Here is a 9,226-nt window from a genome sequence, read left to right on the forward strand (position 1 = left end):
GTTCTATTTACCTTTCGTCGTTTAGGCTCGTTTTGTGATCAATTTAGGCAAATACGGCCGAAATAGCATGCATAGTATAATTCTGTTATCTTTTAAAGCTAATTGGTCCGTCAAAAGTCGCACCAAACGAAGCGTTTGCTCAAAACAAGCGATTGACGGATCAATTTAGCTTTTGGACTAATGTTATCTGGAGTTTTTATACGTGCGCAGGTGTAAGTTCGGGCGAAAAAGGACATCGAGGTGATTCGGCACGCATCGAGCACGTTCCGGGCGAAAACGCTCGGCGAGCAGGGCCCCGTGGGCCATTTCTGCTCACCGAGCAGGCCCCTGGAGGCCTGCTCGCCGAGCAGGCAATGCCTGCTCACCGAGCAGGCCGCCAGAGGCCTGCTCGGCGAGCAGGGGCTGCTCGGCGCGAGCAGCCCTACTCGCCGAGCAGCTCGCCCTGCTCGGCGAGCAACCCTGCGGGAATTGGTCAAAAAGACCAATTCCGCCCCCACGAAGCCACGTTTGACCCCACGTCTTCCTACACCAACAAGGACACGAAAATAGGTCAAAACGAGGTCCGAGCCGTGTCTATAAATAGGATTTTTCCATTGTAATTTAGACATCTTTCGTTTTTGTAAATTATTTTAGCTTTCCCCTTGTAATTCCTCTCCATCTTCTCCATATCTTCTTCAACCTCCATTGAAGCTCCTTCAAAGCTTTTCCTCGAGGAATTATCAAGGTCCGTCCTTAAGATTAAGTCGCCGGATGCAGAGTAAACAGGTTCCCTGAAAGGGATTTTTGTATCTCCTTTTATCTTTCCTTGTTTGTACTCTTTGATACAGTTGCCGAACTTGACTTATTGTATCTTGTGACAATTATCTTCGCCTTTAATAATAATTTAGCTCTTGTTTTGTTCTATGATTATTTGTCTAATCTCTGTCTTACGCTTTATTCAATTGGTTTAACTCATTCAAAAGCCCCAAAATCTAGTAGGCACATATTGCGAGCTGAATCTGACCTAGTCAGAGCCTAGGAGATTGACGACCTCTTAGTTGATTAAGCGCTAATTTACTGAGCCTTAGACCTAGTTTCGGCCTTAGGGAATCACGCGCTAGGAACCTCAGGAGGGTAAGTAGGGTTAATCGCCTCGAATAGAAGTGACTCAGATTAGGTTTTTATTCAATAGAGTTGATAATCTATCTTCATTATTATCGTTCATACCATGTTCCTTCGGATAATTTCATTAATGAAAGATCAATTAGGGGTAGAGTAACTTAGTTAGGCGTAGAATAACTTAGTTAGAATTAGATAACTTAGCTAGGATTAGTATAATTCAACCTAGGAGTAGACTAGTTTAATCAAACAAACTCAAAACCCCCTAAGCCTAGATAACATCCGAGATCGAGTAGCTCGGTACTTGCAGAAATAAATCCTGTGGACGATAACCTGGACTTAAACCAGAAATTTATTACTTGATAACGACGGGGTACACTGATCCCTTAGTGAGTCTTCACCGAGGACGCATCAAGTTTTTGGCGCCGTTGCCGGGGATTTATTTCTTCTGCAATATCGAACCAAAGGTCGACTTGTTAGTTTAGGCATTCTTTGTGAATATATCCTTTGTTAATATCATATATACGTGTTTATAATCATGATACTTGTTCATACGAATCTATACCGTTCATACTTGTTTATATACACATGTTTATACATACTCATTTATGATAACCGTTCTTGTTTATACTTACACTTGTTCATATTTGTTTGTACGAGCATATAGTTATCAACTGCATCTGTACGTGTCTGTATGTGTTTATTTATACCGTTCTTATATTTGTACAAAATTGTATGATGTGTATGATTCCTCTTCAGCTTTCATTTATTTCTGTATTTATCTTTTCTCAGCGTATGCCTACGAGATCAGCGAAAATACCGTGTGTCCCTCTTAACCCTGAACTTGAACGTACTCTTCGCAAGAGCAAACAGATCGGAAAGCTGAAGCAAGACGAGATCATCAAGCCTATCAAGCCTATCAAGATGACTGATAATGAACGGAACAATGAGCGGGATGCTGAGAACACCGGACCAGAAAATGACACTCGTCTGATGAGTGAGATCCTGGCACCGCACCGACACCAGCATCTGTCCGACATTGCTGCTCCAAACATTCCGGCGAATACATACGAAATCAAGTCTGGTATAATTCACTTGATCCAACAGACCGGACTGTTTGGAGGAGAAGCACATGAGAGCCCGAATGATCATCTGGATCACTTCCTAATGTGCGCAGACACCGCAAGGACCAATGGGTCCCCCAAGATGCTGCTAGACTGAAACTGTTCCCATTCTCTCTGACTGGGCAAGCTTTGGAATGGCTGAGAACACTGGAGCCCGGTTCAATCATGACATGGGCAGGGTTAGAGAAGGAATTCTTGTCCTACTACTTCCCTCCCTCGAAGACAGCAATGCTCAGGGGTGAGATCACATCCTTCCACCAACCCGAGCATGAGGCGCTCCACACATCTTGGACTCGATTCAGAAAAATGCTGCGCATGTGCCCTCATCATGACATACCCAAGCATCAGTTAGTAAGCGTCTTCTATCACGGACTAACACCCACCAACAGAGCCATTGTAGACTCCGCAGCGGGTGGTGATTTGTTTAGAAAGACAGCAACAGAGGCATATGACATGATTAACGAGCTGGCCAGAAAGAGTGTGCAATGGCAGGAACAGAAGCTCGCCGGCCCCACAAGGCAGCGGGTATTTGCTGTGGAAGAACAGGAGCAAAATCCAGTTGTTGCGGATTTGAGTAGGAAGATGGACGTACTGTTGGCTACACTTAGCCGACCTCCCACCTGTGTGCACTGTGGCGGCGACCACAATGGAAAGGATTGTCAAGCAGGTAGCCATTTCGCTGGAGATGGGGTGGAGATGGTCAACTATGTTGGGGGGCAACCGAGATACAATCAGAACTATAACAACCCCAACCCCAACCCCAACAACTACAACTCCTACAACAACAACAACAACAATAGCAACTACAGGAGGCCTCAGCACCCGAACCTCTCTTACGGGAATTCAAATCAGAATGTGCTTCGACCTCCTAGCGGATTTGTTCAAGAGCATAGAGAGCAGGGGATTGGCATGCCCCCATACCAACAGCAGAACCAAGGGCCAATGCAACCTCCTAAAGAATCCGATGAGGTGATCACTCTTTTGAAGGAGATCTCGGCTAGGCTTGCCAACAACGAAGCCTTCTGCAAGGATTTGAGCAATCAGGTAGCTCAGATCAATAGGGACAGGCAGGAAAGGCCACAAGGTTCTCTCCCGAGCACAACGGAGAAGAACCCAAAAATCCTGAGAAAGGATTGAGTAAGGGGGAGAAATCAGGTTCTCCTCGGTTTTTAATTCAAAGTTTGAACAATTTGATTATGCATTCCCTTTTCTTTTTGTTTTTATTCTTTCTTTTCTTTATTGTTTTGGTTAATTGAATTTTAATCTCATTTGTTTATTTACGCTGTCAAACTTTGTTCCCCCGCACTCTAAAAAAAAAAACGAATTTCGCCCAACCCGGGCGAGTTAGGCAATGCCCAGCTCGCCAGGTTGGTCAGCCGAGTCAGCCGGCTCGGCCGACACGGGCTATTCGGGGTTTTAAAAATCCCGAACAAAAAAAAAAGAGAAAGAAAGAAGAAAGAATAAATAAAAGAAAAAGAGAAAAGAATAAGAAAAAGAGGGGGTGACTCATCATCACCTTCCCCACCTTCTTCTTCCCTTCTCTCTTCTTTCTTTTATTCCATTCTTTCTTTCTTCCCTTCTCCTTCTCCTTTTGCTTCTTCAAAAACCTAACCCCCCAAATTCACCATTCTAACCCGAATTCAAGATATAAGGTATGAATCTTTACCTATTTTTGATTTCTAACATGTTTCTAGGCTTAGATTTTAGCTTAGGGTGGTAATTTTTGAGATTAAAGAAAAAAAAACCTAAGTTTTAGGTTTCTCTCTCTTTTCTCAAATTAATCTCTTGTTTGCTTTTAAATTCTTGATTTCCTTGCAATTTATGTTGACATAATGATTAATTTATAGTTTGGGTGTGATTTCTATTCTCAATTTGTGGATATTTGGAGAAATTGCTTAATTTGGGCAAATTCTCTATTTTAGCTCAAAGTTCAACTATTCAAATTATAGTTAGAAACTTGTCAATAGAGTTGTGAATTGCATTCTTACCATGTTTTAGTCATTGGGTATCTCCAACTTTGCATAAATTTGTGAATTACGGGTAAAACACTTAGGGACCAAATACTTAAGGTTTTAGTCCCTAAGTTCCTAAAGCTATGGTTTATGCCTATGAATGGTTTGTTTGAGGGTTTATGTTGAAACTTGTAAATATGTCCTAACTGTTCCATTTTTGGTCTATTCCTCAGGAACTATGGGTCGGAAAGGCAAAGCTAAGGTCGTCGTCGAGAATGAAGCCGAATCAAAGGTCGAGTTCGACGAAAGCCTCCAAGCTAAGTATGATCCACCCTTTGGTCTTATTGATGAACGTGAGAGAATTTTGTACGATAGATTTTCCAAGCAAGATCTTGCTACACACATAGTTGTTGATCAAACTTATTTATCGAGTCTAGGCTTAAAGAAGGATTTCAATGAAATCCTCAAATTCCACGGCTGGTATAGACTAGCCACAAAACAGACTCCAGTTTATCACAACTTTACTATGGAATTCTTGACCACTTGGAAAAAAGAGCTACCTTTGGGCGGTGGGAAGCATTCTTTTAGGCTAAACGGTAAACCTTACCGTCTTGATACTACCACACTAGCAGCCCTAATGGGAGTCCATAACCACCCAGAGGCGATCTCAGATTTTGAGAAACCTATAACAAAAGATATGGCTTGGGAACAATTGACAGGCGTATCAGACTTTGACTCCCAGACTGCTAGCCCAGTCGCTCTCCGAGACCCACTTCTCAATCTTGTTCACAAATTTGTGGCCCACAACTTGTTGGGCAAAAACGAGAGCAATAAAGTCTCAAAGACAGAATTGCTCATACTATGGTGTGTGGCCAACCACAAACACGTGAATAATGTTAAGACCATATTTGAAGGCTTCTCAAGCCAAATGAGTAGGAAACGTGGTTCCCTAGGTCTTGGGCACTTAGTTACCAACCTGCTTGAGAGCCAATTCAAAAATTTGGACAATCCCGAAATTGCTATTTACCCTACTTTGCTTAACTCCAAGTTTTTGGGGAAATCTACTTTTCATGAATTCTTAAACAGGAACCCAACCGGAGGAGCAAGCTCTAGCAGAGGGGGGAGGAAAAGAGCACGAGTTCCACAACAGCATAGGGACGAGGGACCTGAGGAAGAAGAACCTGCGACAGCAGGAGACCAAAGGGAGCACCAAGCGCCGGGGACGGAGGCCCAGTTCCAAGCCATCAATACCATGATGGCAGAGATGCGAGATCTTAACCTACGGACCTTTAACACTGTTCAACAGATGGACCAACGGTTCACCAACTTTGAGCAGAATATGGACCGAAGGCTTTCGGGTCTTGAATACGTAGCGGCAGATTACTGCGAGCGCTACAACATGCCTTGGCCATACCCCCCGACCGATCAGTAAGTTGTCTTCTCCACCCTAACTCTTTACACTCGTACTTCATGATTTGTGATGCAATGTTGGAACTTATTGCATATTTTTAGTGTGAGGAGGAGGGGTAGACAAACTTACAAAAATTGTATAAATTTTTAATTTTTGTTGCGTCGTGTCTAGTTTAGTTTAGCGTTTTTGGGTTTTATTTATGTTTTGCATGTTTAGGACCTAAAACCGTGAACCTCCTTCGAATCTAAACTTCGTTATTTGTCTTTGAGGGCTGAGAACCGAATCTAAAATTGCATGACAACTAGTTTAGGCGTAGGACACAACTCTTGTATCTGTAAAAGCATGAGCTAAAGTTTGCATTTAGACCCTACTTTTGAAGAAATGCTAAAATCATTACTTAGGTAGATAACTTAAGAATTGAAGGCATGTGACATTAAATTTGAGTTTGGGGAAAACTAGTAAACACAAAATTGAAACCCAAAGAATTGTGAGTTGAATTTGAGCCTAAGAGCGAACATCAAAAAGCTCTTTTTCTTGACATTTTTGTGTGAATGCTTTGACTTGTGGAAGATTACAGATTTTGCACCTAATACTGTGTTGAACCTACATGCAATGGTTTGAGATGATAAACGATGAATCAGCTTCATTAGAATTAACCCTTTTCTTTACCTTATTTTTTTTCTTTTTCATCCACTCTAGGAAGCCCCTTTGAGTCTACATTTTTGTAGTTTATAGATTTTTCTTTCGTTCTAACCTGTTTTTGCAAACCACAACTTGGTTTGCTATTTAACCCAATTTCTTTTACAAAGCTCAATTAGAGCCTTTGTTTTCTTCTAGCGCTTTATCTTTGTTTATGGCATTTCAGTAGCAAGCCAAAAGGCTAAAAAGTGAATGAGCATCACTACCCCAAAAAAAAGGGGGGGGAAAAAGAAAGAGAAAAACAGAAAAAGAAAAAGAAAAGAAAAGAGACGAACAAAAGGGAAGAACTCCATTCCCCAGTTCTTAGAAAAAATCAAAAAAACGTCTCGAAGAAAACATCCCAAAAAGAAAATAATAAGGGATGAATAAAAAGCTCAGTCACTTTATATTTGCTAAAGCCATTTAAACTTTGTTTTTGTAGCGCTAGAACTAATAACCCTTGTTGTACCTTTAACCCTCTAACCACATTACAACCCCGATTAGAGGCTGTTTTTGATATCATCGGAATCATATAGCATAGTAGAGGAACGCGGATGAACGTGCAAAATCAACGTAATCCTAAGCAAGAACATAAGCCGAGAGTAAACACTTTAGCCACCAAAAATTGTGTGAAATGAGTGAACTACCTATGGTGAGGTGTTTTACTTAGTGATCCCCTTAAACTCGTTTAATTGAACATGTGTCCATTTGCTTAAAACTATGACCCATGATAATTGAAATGCGGCTTTTGGATATCGTGTCTCTACTTTGTATTTCCGAATGCATGTAATTACAGATGCTCGAAATTGTGTCAAGCACCTAGTCAAACCGGGAGGTTTTCTAGCTTGATTGTGATGGCGGGTTTAGTTTTTAGTTTACTTGGGGACAAGTAAAGTTTTAAGTGCGAGGAGGTTTGATAGGGGTCAAAAACCCCTATCTTTGGGTACGGTTTTAGGACGGGTTTTAGAGTTATTTAGTTAATAAGCGAGCAATTCTCGCATTTAAATGCTTTTGTGTGAGTTAGTTAGAAATCGGAAACGTTCTATTTACCTTTCGTCGTTTAGGCTCGTTTTGTGATCAATTTAGGCAAATACGGCCGAAATAGCATGCATAGTATAATTCCGTTATCTTTTAAAGCTAATTGGTCCGTCAAAAGTCGCACCAATAACATATCCTGAATTTCAATAAGTTTGATTTATCGTCGGTGGCCACATGTTTCTTGATTTGTGTGATTGTTTTAGCTAGATAAAGCTATTGTTTGTAAAGACTTATGAAATTTTTTTAAATGATATATATATATATAAGTGTATAGGAATTTGTTTTGTCAAAAAAGGCTATAATCATCTAAAAAGACTGATACTTAAATGATACTGTTTGTTAATCCACCAATATTACTGAAAATTTTTATATTACATTTAAGATAAAAGTTATTATTAGAGATTTTGACCTGAGACGACGAACGTTGATAATATTGTTTCAAGTGATTAAAATGCAATAGTTCATTTGGGTCGAATGTCTCGCCATAAAGTAAGGTTAATATGTTGAAGAATTTCATCCAAGCACACTAAGACACTTGATAATTTCATAATGGTTGAAAGTCGGAATCATTATGAACGAGTCATAATTAGAAGTATGAAGCTAGTAGAAATCCTCTGTCCCAACCTTTCTGTCCCTTTGCATGTACCCCTATAATTTTTTGACATGTGTAAATTTAATCTCAGTCAGCAATTAACTCCTTAAACCCTATTAACGTTTGTTAACTATTTGAATTAAAACCTGGTTAATTAGATTCTCTCTATTCCTCTGGTTAAACTATTTACTTGCTTTCAACAACGATCTTCGTCTTTCTCATGTCGCCTTTTCTATCGATCAAGCAGCAACATTAGATTTTTTTTATTCTGATCACTGTCATTTCTCTTTCGATCAAATTTTCTCTTCCGATCATTGTGGTTTCATTGTCGATCAAGTTTTCTTTTTTCGATCATCATTGTTTCTCCTTCTATCAAATTTTCCAGTTGATTCCAACTCCATAGGTGTGATATAGAGAGCCTAGAATTTATGGAAGGTGAAAATTACGTGTCATTAAACTCAAGCAGTGAATTAAAATCGATGAGATACTTTAGAAGACAACATCGATATATTTTACATTATAATTGATTGATAAAGTTTTTGTTCAAAACTTGTGTTCACTAGGTTTCTAAAATTAGTTATATCTGTTAGAGATAATATTCTCTATTATCTCTAATTATCTTCAGGATAATTCTAACCTATTCTAAATAGAGTTATACTTATATTATTAGACTAAATAGAGTTATATTTGTATTACTAGTCTAAGTAATTTAGTAGGTTTATATCTCCTGTGATATATATACTTGTGGTTAATAGAAACCCTAATTGAGGAAATTAATTCATTCAATCTCTCTCTCTCTCTCTCACTCGAACTCTCTCTCTCCCTAATTATTTCGCAATATCAACATGGTATCACAAGCAAGTTCCAGTCCGGCGGGTTCCCTTCCCCAGCAGCCGTCCCTCATTGTTGGTCAAATTTTCGGTGATTCCCTTCCTGCAGAGTTTGTCGCCGCACAATCAGACAGGTCGGTATCCATGTCCGCGGTATCTCTGCCATCTTCCGCCACTGTTCCGCCTTCTGATGTCAGAACTGAATTCACGATTGCAACAACCTCTGCTTCTTTGCTGCAGCCGTCTTCTGGATGGCGGTTTGAGTCTCCGTTCACCACTCCTGAACAATCAACAGTAACATCAAGCTATTTTTTGACAATAAGGATTCTGGACCTATTCCTTGCACCAGACAAATTAATGTTGCTCCACAATTGTTTCCTCCACCAGGTAATAATTCTCAGCCAATTATCAGACCAAATTTTGTCCCACCACCCTCATATCACAGTTCTCAATTACCGTCTTCTTTACACTCCCATGCTTCTAACTCCTTTATTTCTCATCCT

The sequence above is a fragment of the Euphorbia lathyris genome, chromosome 5 (genome assembly GCF_963576675.1).
Source record: "Euphorbia lathyris chromosome 5, ddEupLath1.1, whole genome shotgun sequence".
NCBI lineage: Eukaryota > Viridiplantae > Streptophyta > Magnoliopsida > Malpighiales > Euphorbiaceae > Euphorbia > Euphorbia lathyris.